We start from the raw sequence: 23766 nt of genomic DNA, 5'->3' as shown, positions 1-23766 counted from the left end.
GTATTAGTGATTACATTGTTTCTTCTTGTTATATGCTTTTATGTTTACTGATTGATAAGTTGTTGTATTAATAAGATTGAATTTCTCCATTCCAGTAGAACATTGATTCACCACCCCCCCCACCACCCCCTCAGTGTTCTTGGTTTTCAACATTAAACAACAAAGAACTAGAATCCATCCTTATAAAAATAGTCTCTATTCATAAAAAGGACTGGGCTTCTAGGATTCAAAAAGTAGTTTGGGTGTATAGGACAACCTGGAAGACAACTATAGGGTTCACACAATTTGAATTGGTGTATGGGATGAAATTTGTCCTTCCAATAGAATTTGAGCATAGAAATTTAAGGAAACAAATTGAACTTGGAATGGAATTATGACAAGCCCATCAAGGATGAATAACACCTTGAATGCTTTGGATAAATTTAGGCAAGAGGCAATCCAACACATGTAGATCGTGCAAAATCAGAGAAAGAAGTGGTATGATAGATGTATAAAAAGAAGGCAATTTGAGTAGGGTGTCTGGGGTCTACTCTATGATTCAAGATATAAGGAAAATCAAGGGAAGCTCTGAACTAGATGGTTAGGTCTCTATGAGATAGTTGAATTATTTACTCATGTCTGACTTTAGACCATTGACCTATGAAATTTTTTACTATTGGTCAATGATCAGAAACTACAATTATTAAAAATCTTATTAGTAAAGAATATTTCTTGCAGCAACATGCTACACCAATGACACCTAACCTTCTTTTAGCCTTTGTTGTTGGTATTTCACCTTTAGGGACACCTAATTTTTTTAGAATAGATAGTTATTAGAGAGTCCATAATAAAGACCTACTTTTAAAGGACCCTTCATAGCCATACTAAAAATTATTTTTCACCATATATCACATAGGATGACAAATGACCATACTCATGGCACATGTTCATGTACAAAGATGAAGGAACCTATTAACATTCGGTAAACTATCATAGACTCCAATTAGCTCCACCACGCTCTAGTCAACTCCAACTCATTCTGCACCCACTTTCCATGTCACACACATCTCCACCAAAATTCAAAAATAGCCTTTTTTCTAGATATGAATAGTTGAAATGACTCGCTATGTTTGAATTGAAATCCACATGCACCGTTGATCACCAACGTAGCTGAAGTCACATCACGAAAGACGCCAGTAATTTGGTAATTATTACTTTGTATGCACTTTCATCACATGGTCTAACTATTTCCAATTTCATGCATTGCATCATAATAATTGTATTTTATGTATCTTGTTTGATTTATTTATACATAGTTTTGTGCTCATTATGAACTTTGTCCCTCTACCCTATCCTTTTGCACATGAGGACACTTTGCTAATTTTAAGTTGGGGGAAGAATTATCATTCCACATTTTCGGAAAAAAAGAGTTTTTATGCTTACAAACTCATAAATGCATCATTCATATCTTTTATTTTTTCATTTTCATCCCTAGTTAATGTGGCAAAGCATTTGTCTCCAAATTCAATAGACTATTGTTGTAGAATCATAAATTGTAACCCTACATAATTTACACCACCTTTTGTGCTCCTACTTTAGTGTGTCTCATCTTAGCTCTACCCCAAGTCCATGTCTAGTCTTTTCACCTTAAATCTGATGTCAAGTGTCTGCACAAAGAACTAAACCCGTGTCTCAGGCTATGTACTCTGGTTTCCCACTTGTCTGTCTTGGTTTTGGTGGACCATGGCACCCAGGGAATCCTATTCCTAGGACCATGGCACTTGGGGCATCTTGGTCTTCCTTAAATAGGACCTAATTTAAATGGGTTGATGCACTTACCCTCCCCGATTATTTCGATTCTCGATGCCTCAATTTGACCATTGGAGGTCGACCTAATCAGTAAATTACCTTGGTAATCCTATATAAGAGCATTATTCCTATTCATTTTCATCCAAGACATCTATAACTTACACCCATCATTCGTACATCAACATCAAGAATCTTCAAGCATTCAAGCCATCATTTCATCCCACCATATTCTTCAAGCATTTCAACATCATGGGGTAGAAAATCTAGATCAATCTTCATGCAAGTATGTGTTTGATTCGGTCATTCATGTTCATGTTATGCCAAGTCATGTTGTTGCATCAACACTTGTGATCACATCTAAAAATAATTGCATCATCATTGTTGGTGTAAATAATTATTCATCATGGATATTATTACACTTACTTAAGTTTACTTAGGATAATGCATTACATAGTAGTTTGGATATGAGACACTTGGGTGCTTGTGCCTCATTGGGATAGTGTGTGTAGGAGAAATTCCACCTCTTATGGTGTTGATCTTGTTATTACACTATCATATCCACTTATTGTGGAGTGATAATTGATCCACCTCATGTGGAATATTATATTATTTCTCCTACCTACCCACACCTATTTCCTACCTACCCTTGTTTCTCATTGAGCCACTTGTCATATTTGTGTGCTCATACATCCATATGGCCTTGCCTATATAAGCAGGCCTCTATTCATTGTATTGGTTAATCCAGTTGATCATTTTTATATTGATGAGAATACAGTTTGTTCTTGTCATTCTATTGTCTCTTTTATGCTTTTCATTGTGCCCTTGATCTTGGCAAAATCCAACATGGTATCAGAGCTATTGGGGCTTCGTTGATCAGTTTTTGGAGACATCGTGGAAGGCTTCTATTTTCGGATTTGGGGATCTTCATTTTTTGGAGGCATCTTACAGCGATTTGGACATCACCGTTGAATCCGGGAGGCCATTTCCATAAATTTTGACTATAAAGTCGACCTATTTTGGTGAGGAAATTTTTTTCCCCAATTTGGCTATATCGTACGGATTTTCGAATTTTTATATATTTTTTTAAAATTTTTTTTTCATTTTCTGAATATTGTTTTTGAAAAATCAAAAAAAAAAAAACAAAAAAATCAAAAAAATCGAAAAAAAAATTCGAAGGCAAAAGTTGTTTTTTCAAAAAAAAAATTTTTGCATTTGTTTGGGGGTCCGAAGACCCCCCTCGTACATTGTACTCTGCTCGCAGGCAGGTTGTACCCGCAGATCCGTACTTTTCTCTGCTGCGATTGCCGGTTCTGGTTTCCGCGCCCGCGCTGTGTTTCCACCGCCCGAGCGCCACCGTCACCGGCGCCCGTTCCTGCAGCGCCCACCGCCCGAGCTGTTCTGTCCACCGCAGCGCCCGAGCGCTTCGCCTCCCGGGTCTGCCTCCCGCGCCGCCTCCTCCTCGGCCGTCACAAGCGGCGACTACCGACCGCCTCCCGGCCTACGGCGCCACTCTCGTCCCGGCTCTGTTGCAGCACCTCCTCGGCGCCCCGCTCCCGGCCAGCTCCGCTTCCGGTAACACTGTGACCGCCGGCCTCAGACTCCGGCGAAGACCTCTCCGGCAGCCACGTCACCCGGACACGCGGACAGAGACAGGTGGACCACGCCCGCCACGTGGCAGGCGGCCACTGGCCCGTGGATAAACACATCCGTACGACACGCAGATCACCGTACACACAGTCAGCAGTACGGACATCCACATCACCCTACACAGTTAGCATTCCGTACAGTACGGACTACACAGTCAGCAGTCCGAGTCATCCGTTCGTACGGTACGGACGCCCAGTCAGCCAGGCAGCGAAGTTTTTATGACGGTCATACGGCCGTCAAATTTAACACAGTGTTTTGCTGACGTCAGCGCCACATCAGCATTTTTTGAAAATTTTTAAACCCCTCTCCATTGGGCTTTTCAGTTTTGCAGTCCAACTTTGGAAGGCCATATCTTGCTCATTTTTGCTCCTTTTTTGGTGCAATTTTTTTTGAAATGGGCTAAAATTTCGTGATCTTCGCAGTGATGTGGTTATTTTCTGATTTTGATGCACAGGTTTTTCGGAATTTGTGGATTCTCTCAGCTGTACCTGTCCAATCCTCAATTCTGCAACTTCAAAGGCCTCGTTTGAGCTCATACGACCTCCTTTTCAGGTGCCGTTTTTTTTGAAAGTGCTTATTTTTTCATCTACTTTCAAAATCTATGATCAGATTTCAGATATTTTGAGTGAAAATTGTACTTTCAGATATTGGTCTTATTTGGCCTATTAGGTACATGTAAATTGCTTGGATCTTAGTTAGATCTCTTGCATCATCAGTTGAGTCTCTTTTGGCCTTCATGAGGCAGTTGTAAAATTGCAAATCAGAAGTCCACTTTGCCATTTTTTACAAGTGGCCCATTGTATACGCACTACTTATAAAGTGCCAAAATCATCACATTTGGGGGGGTTCTTTGATTGAGTGAATTTGGGGGGGTGTCTTGTGTGATTGTGCTTCTTTTGTGCTCTTTCCATTCTTGTTGCAATGAGTCCTAATAAGTTTCCACCATTAACTCCACATAATTATGCATCATGGAAAATTAAAGTATGGAGTAAACTAATGGAAAAGGGTCTCACACACTACATAGATGGAACAATAATAGCACCACCTGATCCTAAGGCTGATCCAAATGCTCACTTAGAATGGCTCACTAAGAATTGCATGGCTCTTGGAACCTTACGCAAGTATGTATCAGATGACCTCATTTTCCACATTGAGAAGTGTAAAACAATTAAAGAGGCTTGGGATATGTTTCAGAAATTGTATGGACAAGTTGATGAAATCAGAGGCTATCAAATTGATAATGAGCTCACCAACTTAGATCCCAAGAATTTTGATACAATCCAAGATTATGTAACCAAAGCAAATGAGCTAAGAGCAAAGCTAAAGGATTGTGGAATAGACAAAAAGGATGCTCAATTGATATTCAACTTGTTGGACAAGCTTGCACTAGAGTATGCAGCATTTGTATCAAGCTTCCAAACTCATCGTTTGACAGTGGGGAGTTCTTATGTTATGCCTTCTTTTGAAGCTTTCACAGAAATGTTGATATTGGAACAATCCAAGTTGTTGAACATGGGGCTTCTCAAGTCTTCAAAGTCCAAGGCTTTGGTGGCAAATCAAGGAAATCAAGGAAGTCAAGGCAAAAATTCCAACAAGAAGAAGAAGCAATCTAAGTCTCAACCACAACAAGAAAAGGGACAATCATCCTCTCCATCACAAGGCAATCAACAATCCTCCTCCAAGAAGGGGACAACACCTAAGAAGGATAAACCAACTTGTGCATATTGCAAAAAGTATGGTCATGATGAGCATCGATGCCACGCAAAGCAAGTTGATGAGTTAACCAATCTTCTCAAGAAAAACAACATCAACTTGCCATCCGCCTACACAAAGAAGGATTCCTCTTCTTCTTCTTCCTCACAGTCAAAAGGAAAAGGGCAAGCATTTGTGGCTAAAACAGGTTCTTCACAGCAATGGATACTTGACTCGGGTGCCTCATATCACATGGGTTCTAGAAAGGAGCAGTTTTCTACATTAGAGCCATCTAAGGTACCTCACATTTACATAGGTGATGATACACAAGTAGAGGTTGAAGGGAAAGGTTCAATTGACATGGATGATGGAACATTTGAGAATGTTCTCTATGTTCCTAACTTGTCTACCAATCTTCTCTCCATCTACCAAATCACTCACTATGGGAATGGGAAAAAGGTTGAGTTTACACCAGATTCAGTTGTGGTAAAGGAACTTGATGATGATGCCTTGGTAGCAGTGGGACAAGTCAATGACAACTCAAGGCTTTATTCATTTTCTCACTTTGTGCCAAGTTCACCTTCTAGGGCCTTGCTTACTCATTCAAATTCAGAAAGTAAGCTATGGCATGAGCGGTTTGGTCACCTCAACTACCGCTATCTACAACAGCTCAGCACTAAAGACATGGTCACAGGTCTTCCTCGAATCAGCTTTTCAGAGGGTGTATGTTCAGGTTGTTCCATGGGCAAGCATCCCGACGAGAAATTTGATAAAGAGAAAACTTGGAGAGCTTTGGAAGTTCTTCAACTTGTTCACAGTGATGTAGCAGGTCCATTTCCAGCACCTTCATTTAGTAAGGCCCGCTATGTTCTTACCTTCATTGATGACTACTCTCGCTTCAGTTGGGTCTACTTTCTCATTCATAAGAGTGAAGTATTTGACAGATTTCAGGACTTCAAGGCTCGTGTGGAAAAGCAATCAGGGAAAGTGATCAAGATTCTTCGTACAGATAATGGCAGGGAATATGTGAACAAGAGACTTGAGGACTTTTGTACATTTGAGGGGATTGATCTTCAGCATTCTATTGCATACACTCCACAGCAGAATGGGGTTGCAGAACGCAAAAATTGAACTCTCAAAGAAATGGCTAGCTGTATGATCCATGCACGTTCTCTTGATCCTGCCTTTTGGGCAGAGGCTATCAGTTGTGCCACACACATCCAGAATCGAGTTCCTCACAAAGCTTTACAAGGTATTACTCCTTTTGAAGCTTGGGTTGGTCGGAAACCAATTGTGAGACATTTCAGAGTCTTTGGGTGTCCAGCATGGGCTCGCATTCCTCCACAGAAACGCAAGGCATTGGAACCACAAAGTCGGCCTTGCATATTTGTTGGATATCCTGAGGGTGTTAAGGCATACAGATTAATGGATCCAGAGACACATGAGGTATTCATTGAGAGGAGTGTTCACTTTGAGGAAAGCTCTCCTAGCTTAGCCTCTCTACCTCCTCCACCTTCCTCCATTGTGGATGGTGATGTTAGTGATTCAGATGATGAGACTCCCTCAACTCTGACTCACAGGGTTACACCTCCGCAGGGTCCATTTGTAGTTGAGGTGCCTCATTCTCCACCTCCACCTAGACCTCGTTGGGCTCGACAGACACTTGAGTCCGCGGGTTCTCTTGTTGGGGATCCTTTGGATACACGGAGAACACGATCACAACATCAGGATCATCCACATGCATTTATTGCTACCGCTTCCGATCCACAGACATTCAGGGAAGCATCAGGGGTTCCTGAGTGGGACCAAGCTATGGAGGAAGAGTATAGTTCCTTGATGAGGAACAACACATGGGATCTAGTACATCTCCCTAAGGGGAGAAAGATGGTTCGATGTAAGTGGATCTATCGAACTAAGTTTGCAGCGGATGGTAGTGTGGATAAGTATAAGGCTCGGCTTGTTGCCAAAGGTTTCTCGCAGGTTGCAGGTGTTGACTATACTGAGACCTTTGCACCCATAGCTAAGATGAACTCCATTCGTTTGACACTTGCTATAGCTGCAGCTCATGGTTGGGCTGTACATCAGATGGATGTGAAGAGTGCCTTTCTTCATGGTGACCTTGATGAGGAGATTTATATGGAGCAGCCACAGGGTTTCATCCAGGATACTTCCTTGGTTTGCAGACTAAGGAAATCTATCTATGGCCTTAAGCAGGCCCCCAGGGCTTGGTATGCCAAGATGGACTCCTTTCTACTCTCTGCAGGTTTCACCAGGTGTCATTCCGATCCGAATGTCTACATTTTGCGACAGGATGACTCTCACTTGATACTAGTGCTCTATGTTGATGACTTGATCATTACAGGGAGTACTGCATCCATCATTAGCAGGGTCAAATCTGCTTTGCATGACAGATTTTCTATGACTGACTTGGGTCTTTTGCACTACTTTCTCGGGATTGAGATTTCACAGTCATCTTTCGGGATTACTCTATCGCAGCCCAAGTATGCTCTTGATCTACTTGCACGCTTTCATATGGCTGATTGTAAGCCTGCACCGACTCCCTTTCTTTCAGGAGTCAAGCTTGAGGCTCAGTGTTCTTCTCCACTAGTTGATGCCACTTTGTATCGTCAGCTTGTGGGTAGTCTCATCTACTTGACTCATACACGCCCTGATATTTCATTTGCAGTTGGCATGGTTTCCCGCTTCATGCAGGAACCACATGAGCTTCATTGGAAAGCCGCCAAACGCATTCTACATTACATCCAGGGTACACATCACTATGGGATTCACTATACAGCAGGCACAGGACTTCGCTTGGTTGGTTACACAGACTCCGATTGGGCTGGCGATCTAGTTGATCGTAAGTCTACTTCTGGTTACAGTTTTCACCTTGGTTCGGGCCCCATTTGTTGGTAGAGCAAGAAGCAACATGCTATTGCTCTCTCTTCGACTGAGGCTGAGTATCGAGGCGCTGTTAACGCAGCGACTGAGACCATTTGGCTCCAGCAGATTCTCACAGAGTTTGGATTCACTACTCCACGGCCGACAGTCCTATATTGCGACAATCAGAGTGCCATTGCCATCTCGAAGAACCCGGTCCAGCACCAACGGACCAAACACATCGAGATTCATATGCACTATATCCGAGAGCTCATCCAGGAGCAGGTCATTGATTTGCAGTATTGTTCTACAACAGAGCAGGTTGCTGACATATTCACCAAACCTTTCACCGAGAGTAAGTTTCAGCAGTTGCGAGCTCTCTTGGGGGTGCGGGATGTGTCATTAGGGGGGGTCAGCTGACTTCTCCTTCCTCTCTTATGGGGGGGACTTTTTCCTCTTTGAGGTTTTGTCCTTCTTCCTTGAGATTCTTTTGTACATTCATCTCTCTTTTGGGGGGGAGTTTTTTCCCACTGGGTTTTCTCCTTTTCTCCGGTTGTGAGAGATTGCATTGCATTGTTTTGCTTGCATTTGCATGTTGTACATGGGTACCTATCATGGCCTCATAGCCGGGACCCATCTTGCTTAGTTGCATTGTAGACTTAAGTGCATTCCGCTAAGTTGCACTTAAGGGGGGGTGTTGGTGTAAATAATTATTCATCATGGATATTATTACACTTACTTAAGTTTACTTAGGATAATGCATTACATAGTAGTTTGGATATGAGACACTTGGGTGTTTGTGCCTCATTGGGATAGTGTGTGTAGGAGAAATTCCACCTCTTATGGTGTTGATCTTGTTATTACACTATCATATCCACTTATTGTGGAGTGATAATTGATCCACCTCATGTGGAATATTATATTATTTCTCCTACCTACCCACACCTATTTCCTACCTACCCTTGTTTCTCATTGAGCCACTTGTCATATTTGTGTGCTCATACATCCATATGGCCTTGCCTATATAAGCAGGCCTCTATTCATTGTATTGGTTAATCCAGTTGATCATTTTTATATTGATGAGAATACAGTTTGTTCTTGTCATTCTATTGTCTCTTTTATGCTTTTCATTGTGCCCTTGATCTTGGCAAAATCCAACAATCATCCATGATCAATTGGAATAGATTTGAGGTATATCATTCAACATTTACTTCAACATTTTTATTTCCAAGTTCAATTCAATTTAAGGATTATTCCAAACCTAGGGTTTGACGAAGGCAAACCCCTATAAACAACACTATTTCCCTTCTTTATGTATGTAGGTGACATATTTAGGAGCCATAGATGAAGATTCCAATAGAGGAGATGATGATGATGATCAGTTCTGACTCTTGTAGAGGCAAAAATTAGAGGACCGGGTCATCGAGTGCCAAACACTCCAAATAATTTTTGACAAACTTCTAGTAATATATTCTAATTGAAATCCTGATTCTAAAAGAAACATGTTTTTCTGCATCTAACATCAGGGACCAGGACACCCAAAGCCACACAGTCTTGCACTTCTAGGTTTAATTTTCTATTATAGATGCTTCTCTATTTCTTTTGCTTAGAATTAGCTTTGTGTCTGCATTATATGTGTTAGTGTAGGTTTTTTATTTTTCTTATGTTACGGGGTATTTTTTTTTCTATTCATATATTATTAAGCTTGCTTAGGCTATTAGGAGTGGTTAATATGTGGACACGTGACAAATTACTTCAGCTACATGTATCACTCCCATCCACACATGGGTAGTTGAGTTACACACCCTCTTTTGGTTTGTTGTGCCACCTCACATAACCACTATTTTGCCATTCCCTAAGTGGGTTATGGGGTAGTTGGGTTTCTCACCCTCTTTCGGCTTTATGTGCCACCTCTTATAACTCCTTTTTTGTTTTCATATAAGGAGGTTATACCACATGTTTTGGAATTTACCAAGAAGGTAAAACCTCCCACTTTTTATGGGGAGCGAGAGTTAATTCACCTCTTGGATGTATATGCTATTATTTTTCTATATAATAAGCACTATAATCTTTACTTTCACTAGTTCAATGATAGCTCAGTGAGAGTCTTCTCAAAATTATCTTCTTTGTCTTTATTTTTCTCTCATATAAGATTTATCTTCATTCGACTATTTTGATCTTAAATTATATGTTTCTTAGAGTTGCATGTGATCTATTATCGACATCATATCCTGACTTGGTTCTCGCTTCTTGTAGAATCTAACATGGTATCAGAGCCATGTTGTCTAGTATAGCTCATTGTTTTTCTACTTTATTTGAGAGATTTGAGACCATTAGATAGCTAATATTTTCCTTAAAAACCAAGTATGCTCTTCTCTTGCACTCTTGTGTGACTTGGAGAATCAGAATAGTTTACAGGAAAAAAAAAATTCTAGTTAAATCTAGTTTAATATATATGTGTTCTTGTAAGATCTAGGTGATTGCAACCCTTTGGTAATATTGGAAGCCTCTTCAACATTTCCAGAGTGTCCAGAAGGCTTGAAAAAGACATAAGTGACTTTTATTTCACCAAAATTAGAGTTTGGAGGATACAATAAAATAACTAGAGTGAATCTATTTTTACTGGACCTGTTTTCATTTTGGCTTCAAAATTCTAACTTCCTCTCATTTGCAGGTTTTTTTTTCTTTTTTTTTTTTCTTCCCAACATCTAAATAATTCTGGGTTTCTACTCTTGTTTCCATAAAAGTATTTTTTTAATCTGAAAATGAGTTTGAATAAGGCATGGGTCATTTTTCTAGCTGGTAGATTCAACAACCCTTCTTAAAAATAACATAACTTTTGCCTCAGGTGTCAAATTTTTGCAAGGTACTTGACAGAAAGCTAGAAATGAGCACTTTCTATTCACATGGGTCTCATTGAAATTTTTTGCCATTTTCAATCAAATATTGTAGGTTGAATTAGCTTCATTTTTTCCTTCAACAGGTCATATCTTTCACCTCACAACTCTATTTTTCAAAAATGAATAATTGTTGGAAAGGTATTGAGAAGAATTGAACAATAAGGCTAATATTTTTAGATTTTGCATCAGATTTATTTGTATTAAAAATTTCTATTTTTGGCTATTGGAACCTTAGAAAGCATTGTAATCTAATAAAAGGCCTTATAAATGCATTAATGATAAAGTGCCAACCTTGTAATATTTGGGGGGGTGGGGGGAGGGGGTGATTTATGAGACTAGTGGAAAAGGGGGGGGTGTATCATGTGTCTTCTTTCTTGCACTTTCCCTAATTCTTTCCAATATTCTTTCCTACTATCATGGATGCATCTACAGTTCCTCTTTTAACACCATATAATTATTTATGGAAATCTAAGATGATAATATATTTGAAAAAGACATGGATATCATCGTGTTACAATGGGGTGTGAAATTGAACCTCAAGATGATATAGAAAAGATAAAATGGTTTAACAAATGTGATGAAGCCTTTAGTACTCTGTGTATGCCAGTCTCCCCTGTCCTTTTTCACATATGAATCTTCCACTACACCAAATGGAGTGTGGACCACTTTGGAAAACCTCTTTGGTAAGTAGGAAGAACTAAGAGGTCATAAAATAGAGAATGAACTCGTAGGGTTGAATCCAACCAATTTTGAGTTGGAATAATGTGGAACCAAGAAAGTGATAACTCAATGATGAATGAATAGTACCAAAACGGTACTGAAAGGGGGGGGGGGTGAATCAGTACACACAAAATACAGACCTAAATCGGTTTAGCAGCAATTACTGCAAATGACTAGCAAACAATGACACCGGTTTGAAACAGAGTGCAACCGGTAAAACTCAGAACAACTAAAACAATCATAAACCGGTTACTCATCGAGTTTTCCACTCAACTCAAAACTACACTACCATTTCACCCATATGCATGAACAGGTAATCTATCATCATATCTTCACAATAGCTAGTTCAACATGTTTTATTGATAGGCATAAAAAACAGAACCATCATATGCTTAACAGGTAATAACAAAGCATCACAAGATAAAAGCATCACACATGACACACATATTTTTCACGTGGAAAACCAATTGGGAAAAACCACGGTGGGGATGAATACCCACAAGATTGTTGTTGAACTCTTTGGAAGTCCACTCTGTTAGAAGCCTTGTCCAGTTAAAGACATTACAAAAGGTTCTGCTAGGAACCGATCCTATTAGAGATCACCTGGTTAAGGGATGGCTACAATACCCGGTTAAGGGTTAAACCCTATTAAGGGTACCTTGTTAGAGGATTTCAAGAACTCAATAGCTAAAGGATTTCCAGAGCTCTCTAGCTTTCTAGATCTCAATAACTTTGAGTTACCCTGTTAAGGGATTTATAGCAAGCTGGTTAAGGCTACCCTGTTAGGGGATTTTCCAAATGTTGAGGTGGTTAGAGATCAACAGGTATTGCAATAATATGGTAACATCACTTAATGCCAATGCAGATCCACTTAAGCTCCTCTTCACCTTCTGCACTTACACTCTGCAGGTATCACTTCTCTCCTCTGGTCTTGCAAGGATCTCGTATCCCTTCTCTTGGATACTCACACACAACTTTTGCCAACAACCTCTAAAAGAATTACAACATCGACCTTATAGGACAACAGACAGGTCAGTAGCATAAACCCTAAACCCTAGACCTGTTAGGTTAAGGAATTCAAACAGTTCAATCCTAACCGTTGATCATACTGTATTAAATGCAGCAAATCTTGAATAAATCTCAAGCCATTCTCCATCGTTCATTATCCACCAATTTCATGGCGGTTGATAATCCATCACACGTTTTCACCGTTTACAAACTTTGCACATTCCTGAGGTAGATAGGGATAGTCTTCTTCATGCAAGATCCTTCACGCGCACAAGGCTGACGTGGCAACATGATCTATTCTTTGTTATACTGCTTACTCATCACACAAAGATCACCGGTTGAGCCATATAGGCTTGAAGAACTTCAACTGGAAACCCTGAAGTTGAGACTACCAACTAGTAGTCATACAACGCTTCCATGTGTCGGTTCTCATAACCATATGCCGGTTCACCTTGAACAATCACACCGCTTCACTTTGGCACAAATGTCGGTTCACAGTGTTATACTGGTTCTCACATATGCCGGTTCATACCTCTTCAACTTATTGACATCAATGACAACATACAATGTCATTATGTCCACATACCGGTTCACATAATGCCAACGGAAAGATGATAAGCAATTGTTCTTGAGTATTCTTTCTAAGCTTGTTCCTAACCATTATGTGTTTATTTCTACATTCTATGATACAAAATGTTCCCTAGGTACCACATCCAAAATGCCCTCTCTATATGAATTTGTTATAGAACTCACTAGGGAGTAGGACAAATTGGTTCAAATAGGTACAATAAAACCCTCTAAGTCACATGTATTAGCTATAAAGCAAGGCACAAAATAATAGAAAGGGTATGTTAAGCAAGATAATAAACAAAAGAACCAAGGAGAGAAGAAGAAAGACCAAAAATATCCTACTTCAGAAACAGATAATCAAATATCTTCATCAAAAAGAAAACAACCTAAGAAGGAGAAGGTCAAGTGTTCTTACTATAAGAGGCCTGACCATGTTGAACATAAGTGTTTACAGAAACAAATTGATCACTAATAGGTCTGGCCATGATGAACATAAATGTTTAAATAAACAAATTGATCACTTTTCACATCTTCTAGAGAAGAATAATATCAAGGTGTTTGACTTAGTCAAACAAAGTTCACCAATAGGATCTTCAAAGGACACAAATAAGAGTAAGGGGAAAGGAAAGGGTAAGGCCCTAGTTGCTATTACTTCACAACCAAATTATTGGATCATTTATTTGGGTGCTTCACACCACATGGCTTCTTCAAAAGATAATTTCACCTCTTTAGAGCGACGTTCTATGCCATCCATACTAATGGGTGATGACACTCTTGTTGAAGTGCATGGGAGAGGGTTTATTGATGTGGGAAAAGGAACATTTTAGGATGTCCTTTGTTTTCCATCTTTATCAACTAATCTCCTATCTGTTTATTAGATTACTCATACTGGTTCTAGCAAGTGAGTTGGATTCACACTAGATATAGTGGTAATAAGTGAAATGCATAATGAGTCTATAGTTGTTGTGGGAAAAGTAGATCATCAATCTAGATTGTATCAGTTTTCTCACTTTGTTCTCGACTCTCCTTCGATAGTGTTACTCACTCATGTAGATGAGGTGAGTTTTTTGTGGCATCAATGATTTGGCCACTTGAACTATTGTTACTTGCTACAACTCAGTCAATAGAACATGGTTTCAGGGTTGCCTTCTATTTGATTTTCTAATGGAGTTTGCTAGGGATGCATTCTTGGTAAGCATCCTGAGGAGAAGTAAGATAAAAGAAAAGCATGGAGAGCTACAAAACTATTGGAGTTGGTACATAGTGACTTAGCAAGTCCATTTCCACAACCATCCTTCAATAGGGCTAGATATGTCTTGACATTTATTGATGACTTTTCTAGATATACATGAGTTTACTTTCTGAAATAGAAGTCTGAGCTCTTTGAGAATTTTCTAGATTTCAAAGCTTTTGTAGAGAAACAATCTAGGAAGTTCATCAAGATTCTACATACAAATAATGGAGGTGAATATATTAACAATTAGTTTGAATAATTTTGTGCTTCAAAAGGTATCAACATGCAACACACAGTTCCATACAGTGCTTAGCAGAATGGTGTCATGAAATGTAAGAATAGGTCTTTAAAGGAGATGACCAATTGTATGATTCACTCAAAGTCTTTCGCACCTCAATATTGGGCAGAGGCCATCAACTATGCATGTTACATCCAAAACTGAGTTCCTCACAAAATTGTGAAGGGGGTAACTTCTCAAGTTTGGACTGGTCGAAAACCCATAGTTAAGAACTTTAGAGTAGTTGGTTTTCTTACATGGGCCCACATTCCAGCAAAGAAATGTAAGGCTATGGATCCACAAAGAAAGCCTTGCATATTTGTTGGGTATCTAGATGATCTCAAAGGTATATAATTCCCTATCCAACCACTCATGAGTTGTTTATTGAGAGGAGTGTTTATTTTGAGGTGAGTTCTTCCAATTCTTCTCATACCACTTCTCCATCCACTATCACATTAGAGACATTACATCATGATGACAGTTCTTCTGAGGATCTTAATCCTCCTAAACTTGATGAGGAGTCTTCTTCCTACACTTCAGATGGTGACAATGATGATGAGTATTCACATTCTTCTCCTAGTCATCATTCAGAGGTTGATGATGGTCCCCCAGATTCTCTAGCCTTAGTGCCTCTTTGGTGTCAACAAACATTTGAGTTAGTAAGTGGTTGGCTTGGTGATCTATCAGATACTAGAAGAACTAGGTCACAATTTCAGAAGGCTTCACATCTCTTCATTACTTAAGATTTTGATCCATAATCTTTTTTAGAAGCTTTATGTGTTCTCGAGTGGGATGTTGCAATGCAAGAAGAGTTCAATTCTTTGGAAATAAATCTCACATGGGTTTTTGTCCCTCTTCCTAAGGGAAGGAAACTTGTTTGATGCAAGTGAATCTATCAAATAATAATTGTAGTAGATGGATCAGTTGATAAGTATAAGACTCGCTTGGTAGCAAAATGATTCTCCTAGGTTCTCGAGGTTGACTACTCTAAGACTTTTACACTAGTTTCTAAAATGAATTCCATTCGACTTGTCCTTGCTATAGTTGCAACCCATCATTTGGCAAGTTCATCAGATGAATGTGAAGAGTGCATTTCTTCATGGTGACCTTCAGGAGGAAATCTACATGGAGCAGCCACAAGGGTTTATCCAGGATCCCTCACTTGTGTGTCCACTTTGGAAGTCTCTCTATGGCCTTAAACAAACTCCTCAAGCTTGGTATGCCAAGATGGACTCATTCCTTCTAAAAATTGGTTTAAATTAGTGTCATTCTAATCCAAACACATACATTCTGCAACAAGATGAAACTCTCACATTTTTGTTTCTCTATGTCGATGACTTGTTGATCACAAGGAGTCACTCATCCACCATCAAGGCAATGAAAAATTTTCTACATGATAGATTTTTGATGTCATACTTGGGTCTTTTGCATTACTTCTTGGGGATTGAGATTACTCAGTCATCTTCAGGTATCTTCATTGGACAACCCAAGTATGCACTTGATATGCTCTCTAGATTTTGCATGGTTGGTTGTAGGCCTGCACCGACTCCATTTTTGCCAGGGTTCAAACTTGAGGCTAAGTTCTCTTCACCCTTGGTTGGTGCCACTTTATACTGATAACTTGTTGGGAGTCTGCATACAAGACTTGATATTTAATATGTTGTGGGCATGGTTTCTCGATTCATGTAGGAGCCACATGAGTTGTATTGGAAAGTAGCTAAGTGGATCCTCCACTACATTCAAAGTAATCACAATTATGGAATCCAATATCCAACAAGCGTGGATATTGACTTGGTGGGATATACAAATTTATATTGGGTGGGTGATTCTTAGGATTGCAAGTCTACTTCAAGGTAGTGCCTCTCACTTGGTTCTAGTCCAGTTGAGCAAGAAGAAATCTACAATTGCTCTTTCATCAACAAAAGATGAGTATTGAGGGGCAGTCAATGCCACCACTAAGGCTATTTAGCTTCAAAATATTCTCATTGAGTTTGGTATTCTAGGCAAAAATCCTACCATCATATTTTGTGATAATCAGAGTGTTATAAAGATCTCAAGAAATCTAGTTCATTACTAGAGGATGAAACACATTGACATACATATGCACTACATTCAGGATCTGATTCCAGAAGGCATCATTGACCTTAAGTATTGTTCTACATCAGAGCAAAATGCGAACATCTACACCAAACCCTTCACTAAAATCAAGTTCCTTCATTTGTGAGTTTTTCTTCGGATGCGACTGGTGTGTACTTTAGAAGGGACTTCTTAGTCATTCATTATTCATTTTCTCTCTATTTAGGGGGGGTTTATTCCTCTTATGGAAGGGGCTTCTTTTTTTTTGGGGGGGGGGGGATCTATATGTACATGGGCACCTAACATGGCCTCATTTGTTGGGACCCATCTTTTCACCCACCCAAGCTACACTTAAGGGGGGGTGTTAGTGTAGGTATTTTATTTTCCTTATGTTAGGGGGTATTTATTTTTTCCTAGACATATATTATTAAGCTTTCTTAGGTTATTAGGAGTGGTTAATATGTGGACATGTGGCAAATTACTTCAGCTACATGTGTCACTTCCACCCACACATGGTTGGTTGAGTTACACACCCTCTTCTGGGTTGTTGTGCCACCTCACATAAACACTATTTTTTCATCTCCTAAGTGGGTTGTGGGGTACTTGGGTTTCTCACCCTCTTTTGGCTTTATGTGCCACCTCTTATAACTCCTTTTTTGTTTTCATGTAAATAGGTTATGCCACATGTTTTGACATTTACCAAGAAGGTAAAACCTCCCATTTTTTATGGGGAGTGGGAGTTAATGCACCTATTGGATGTATATGCTATTATTTTTGTATATAATAAACATTATACTCTTACCTTCACTAGTTCAATGATAGCTCAATGAGAGTCTTCTCAAAATTCTCTTATTTGTCTCTATTTTTCACTCATATCAGATTTATCTTCATTCGAATATTTTTATCTTTGATCATCCATTTCTTGGAGTTGCATGTGATCTATGACCAACATCAGATCCTGGCTCGCTTTTTGCTTCTTGTAGAATCTAACACTGTGTCTATAAATTTTTGTTCCTTTTATTTTATGTCAACTCTCTATCATTCACCCTAGATATAGCATTCAAATACATTCAATCCATTTTTATTGGAATACTTGAGTTCTTCCTTCCTTTAATGTTTTATTTGGAAGGTTAGGTCATTTCCTAGTTTACACGACTTAACTTTTGAAACTCTAATTTTCCATTCAATACAGTTGTTATATATATTCATTTTTCTTTGTCATTGTCTACCTCTCACAACACCCTTAGAATTCCTTAGTCATTTCCAAACCAATTCATAATAGTGTGGGGAACTAGTTGTGTAGTCAAGTTTTTTTTGAAAAAAATAGAGGTTTGAGTTGACCACATAGAGGCAAAAGAAAATTTACAAGCAAGACTCCAAAGTGGCAGAGTTAGTGGAATTCGAAGTGACTAAGTAATGGGAGGACATCCTATTAGAAAATAACCCTCATACCATACTATATTTAATAACAACTAAGAATGTAGGGAGGGGATAAAAAATGTTGGATGGTTGGTATACTTTTATAAGCTGGAAGAGCATAACAATAAAGTGGCATAGCAATTTTCTTCGAGTCTACAAGATAATGTAGCAATAATGAAAGGATTAAGAGTGGACACCACAATGTTGGATATTATACAAGTCACTAATATATTAGCAAAGGGAGAAGATTACCCAAAACACCATGATCAACTATTATTGCAAGGGCTGAATTTATTAGGTATTAGGATGGCTCATTGGATGTTTCTAAGTAGGTAACCAAAAGGGTGGCTACAACTATCCATATTATCAAATATTTTATATGTCAAGGGAGATTATCATTAAGATACTTGCAACATTTTAAAATTCTAAGCAAGTTACACCATGCGAGGCTAGTAAATGTTCTAGACTACCTTGCACACTTTCTCACCATAATGAAAATTTCAAAAAGGTAAGGACACATCACTCTCTTATCAGTGTTTGATTCATCTACGTGTAAAAAAGGATTTTGAGCATATATTTTCTAGATATGAGTTGGGTAGCGTTTGGGAAATTGAAAAGGATTAAGCTTTAAAACATAGGTCTCGAGGATCAAAAACTAAGGGTTAGAGGAAGGATTATGGAAAAAGGGAAGAGTAGTAAACAATTAAGTGATATATAATAAGATAAATATATCTCCCCTACCGAGGAAGATGCCTTTGACTACTCTAAAACCCCTAATTTCAAACCCTTTGAAAATGAAAGAGAGCTTGAAAATACTCCTCCTCTAGCCAAGACGACAGGCCATAAATTAGCCTAGATAAAGCCTGCAACCAAAACTAAGGAGACTAAGAAATATTCAAAGGAAAAATAGAGAAAGGGTAAGGAGAAGACTCCTACAAAAGAAAAGAAACAAAAAAATTAAGAGATAACCCTTGTTGCTACACCTAGCGAAGGGAAATGTAAAGTTTCCTCTAAAAAGATGAAGGAACTAGAAGAAAAATTTGTTCCTCCTTCAGAAAAGAAATCAAAAGCATGAACAAGAAATAGTAAAATAAACAATGGGTCTACAACAAAAGAAAAACGCCAAAAGAACAATCTACTATTGCTAAGAAAAAGAGGATCCCAAAGTCTCCCCCTGTATCTGATGTATTGTAGAAGATAACTTATTTTTATAGTGTAAAGCAACAACTAAGAATGCAAAAAGAAAAGGAAACTAATACTATATCTTTTCTAGATAAGCCACCATATATTGCCTTTAGATTTACTAAACAATAACTCTCTATTTCCATGAAGGTAGAAAAGAAAAATAAACAAAAAAATTCTTCAACCAAAGCAACAAGAAAGTCCCATACCTTAAAAAAAAGGTGGTGCTAAGAAGGACAAAGTAAAAATAGAGAGTGTTGGAAATTAATTTATGGAACTAGTAGTGAATATGTGCATATATTCAAAAGGAGGCCACTCATAATAGGAGGGGAAAAAATATCTTTTGAGACCAATCTTAAATCTTTGGACAAACCTATAGAAGATTGACCAACAAACAATAATGAGGCTTCAATAAAAATTACACAACCCCAAGGTGAAGAAGAATAAGAAGTGAGAATTGAGGAAAATGAAGTGCGAGATGTAGTAGAGTAGGAACAAGAAATAAAAAAAACTGAGGTGCACTATCTAGGTGAATAGGAAGACGACAAGAAGGCAATCAAGGAAGAATAAGTGACTATGTAGGACACCAATTTGGATCAACTAGTAGAAATAGATGCCAAAAGAAATAGATGCTAAAGAGTCAAAAACAATAATTGAGAAAAATGTCAATGAAGATTAAAAGAGTCACTAAACAAGTTATAGAAACTACCCATGGTATTCAAGTTCCTCATGTTTCCCCAATAATATCTCAACCTACAATTGCATTAAAATTGTAGAAGCAAGTTAAGCAACTACAAATGTAGAAAAGGAAGTTGATTTATGAGAAGGCATAATTACAACAAAAATTTGAGGAATAAATATATGAGAAAGAAAATGAAATCACAAGATTAAAAGGTAAGTGATAGGGAGATTGCTAGGAAAGTGCTCAAAAGGGCCAATGTGACTCAAAGGCCAATAATAGGAAACAAGAAGTGTTGTTTGTGTCTACTCCTGATGTTTGCAATGACAAGTTTAGTTACACTTGATAGGTATCTCTCTACAAGTCTCCACCAACAACCTCCTCTCCTTGGTGATGGCTCACACCCATGCTCTACTTCAATTGCTCACTCCACCCAACTACTCAACTCAAACCCTATTCCCTTGGCATTCAACACATTGTTTCAGAATGCATTAGAAGTCTTCTACATGGACATGTAGGGGCAACAAAGTTTTCTTCAAGGTTTGATGCTCACAATTTGGTTTTAGGCTCATAGCCCTTAGCTACTCAAACTCCAACCAAAGGTCAAAAACCTCTAAAAGGGGCTACACAATGTCCAAAGGCCTATTTAATGCTCAAGTTAATGGTTTTGGAGAGATCTCATAAGATTCCATGAGTCCCCAAGTCCTCCTTGAAATTGGATTTTGAAATTTTGTCAAAACTATCAAAAATGGCTACTAGCCCGTGGAGGCCTAATTGGCCTAAATTTGCTCACCTTGCCCAACGATGGGATTCTCATCCAACAAACTTGATTTGGTTGATGGTTTAGAGGTATATACTAACTTATTTTCATATTTTAGGCCGATGTTAGGGCAATATGAGGACTGTCCACCATTTGTGGCCTAATTGTAGGGTTTTGGAGGGTTTTGGAGGGTTTTGAAGCTTGTCCACCTAGTTTTCTTTGTTGTCCATCAAAGCAAGTGCTTAGACCTTCTTAGGTCATTTGATCTATCTTAGAAATGTGTCCCATGCCTCTGACACACAGTCATAATGCCAAACACTTGGCAAGCAACTGAAAATGGAGAGAAATGTCACTGTGACTGTCAACTTGCTGCCCTTTACCAGTCAGACTGCTGCTGCACTTTTTGGACCTGTTTTACAAGAAGTATTAACTTGTACAAAACCTCAATGAGGTCTTAAAACATTAAAAAAACCTCCTATTACATTGACTTCATAATTCAAGGCTTGGATTACGCTCTTAAAGAATTCCATGAGCATTTTGTCAAATACAAGTCATAAAAATAGCGAACTCACTGTTTGCTTACAAAAGGATAAAGTTTAATAGGATCAAGCTAAACCAATGAGAAAATGTGATATTACACACCATTGGCCATATGCCCAAACCTCTGCCTCATGTATTTGTTCACTCCAAATTAGACTTTGGGTGCAAATCTTGAGTTTTAAACACACTACTAGCTGAGTAATCAATACTTGCCTAGTATTCACTCAAATCCTTCTTCCAACCACCATTTTGGCTTTAAAAAAAGCATATGTACAATATATAAATGAGTGAAAACTTGACTGAATCCATATTGTGGGATCCCAAGCATGGATTAGTCAAGTGGAGTCATTTTGGAACTTCAAACCCTTGACAGGGCAGCGAACACACAGTTTGGAAATAATTTTGTACAATCAAACTCCCAGAAGAAACCAATGCAACAATCAACTAAAGAACATTATACAAGTAATATGCACACTTTCCCAAAGGTAAAATACATATCAAGAAGCTACAGTATGGATCATTGCACTAAAAGATACAAAAACCAGTTATAAAGCCATTATCTCATGATTTTATTGAAGAAACTCTTGTTTAAACAATCACAAACCTTCTCCAAAGAAAAGAGAGGTGTTTTTATAGTCCAATAAGTTGTTTATCAAGATCAGTATGGATAGGAGGCTTCCACAACCACGTTTTGGAAGAAAAACACAAAAATGACAACTTTGACAACTTTTTTTAGCCAAATGACAACATTTCTTGCTCAAAAAGGCATTTTTGACAATATAGCCTTATCAACTTGTCTAATCAACTTAGACATGCCTAAAAACACTTATCAAACATGTTGCAATGCTTTTGAAAGCATTAGAAGACCTTTTTAGCAATTTTGCACTTTTTTGCCAAAAATTGTCAACTCGAAGCCTGAAATGTAAAATTTGATCTCTTGAGCCCAAAGTGAGATCAAAACCACTACACATGACTCATAACAACCTAAAACAAAATTATCAACATAACACAAGAAATTACAAACATGAAAGCATTAAAAACTCAAAAATGGGAGTTTTACTCAACTAGGTGCTCCTTCACCATACTCCCCCAAAGACAAAGAAGTCATGTGACTCCTTGAGGCAGCAAAGAAGAAGGTATGCCAACTTTTTGAAAGTTAGCTTTAGATATCTCTGTGGCCTCTGAGATAGGTTGATCCTTCCATTTGATGATATGCTCCATGTAGGTGTGATTCCTTGTCTTTTTGAGAATTCTGGAGTCTAGAACCTGTTCTACTTGGGGAAAAGAAAGAGAAGGGAGAGATAGATCAGAAAGGGATCTGGAAACATCTGAAACTCATTGAATCTCCTTAGGTAGCTTCCCTTTGAAAACAATCAGATCTGCAACAGTAAAAATGGGGGACAAAGAAACATTAGTAGGCAAATCAACTTTGTAGGCATTAGACCCATACTTAGCCAAGATCTTTCAAGGGCCTATCCTCCTCATCTGAAGTTTGCTTGGAACTCCCTTTTGTAGCCTTGCCTTATTCAAATGAACCATCACATAATCACCTATGGAAAACCGAACATCTCTCTTTGTAGCATCCACTCTTGCCTTGACTTTTTGAGAGGTATCTTGGAGAGCTTGTCTCACTTGCTCATGAACCTCCTTCATGGACTGAGCCATGTCATCTGTTGTTCCACTCTTATGCTGCAAGTTAGTGATATCCCTCAACTACATTATACCCCTTGGATGCATACCATAAACAACTTCAAATGGACTTTTACCTGTAGACTGGTTAACACTGTCATTGTAGGCATATTCTGCTTGATGAATGAGCTGATCCCAACTCTGCCCATATTCCTTTGTCAAGCACCTAAGCATGTTTCCAAGAGACCTGTTCACAACTTCAGTTTGGCCATCATTTTGTGGATGATAAGTTGAACCAAAAGAGAGATTAGTACCCAATCTCTTCCACAATGTCTTCTAGAAATGACCAAGAAACTTAACATCCCTATCTGAAACAATGCTAGTAGGCAAACCATGAATTCTAACATTTTCTTTGAAAAACAAATAAGCAATATGACTTGCATCATGTGTTGTCTTACAAGGAATAAAGTGAGCCATTTTGGTAAATCTGTCAACTACTACAAAGATGCTATCAAATCCTTCTTGAGTTCTAGGTAATCTTACCACAAAATCCACACTAATGCAATCCCAAGGCCTATGTGGAATGGGAAGAGGCTGATATAAACCAGCATTAGGGGAATTACCTTTTGCTTTCTGACATACCAAGCACTGCTCAACATACCTCCTGATGTCTTTCTGCATCTTAGGCCAATAATAGAACCTTTGAACCAACTCTAAGGTCTTGTTGAGACCGAAATGTCCACTTAACCACCCATTGTACTTCTC

Source organism: Cryptomeria japonica, chromosome 5 (genome assembly GCF_030272615.1).
Source record: "Cryptomeria japonica chromosome 5, Sugi_1.0, whole genome shotgun sequence".
Classification (NCBI taxonomy): domain Eukaryota; kingdom Viridiplantae; phylum Streptophyta; class Pinopsida; order Cupressales; family Cupressaceae; genus Cryptomeria; species Cryptomeria japonica.
Note: the sequence above shows the minus strand (reverse complement) of the source record.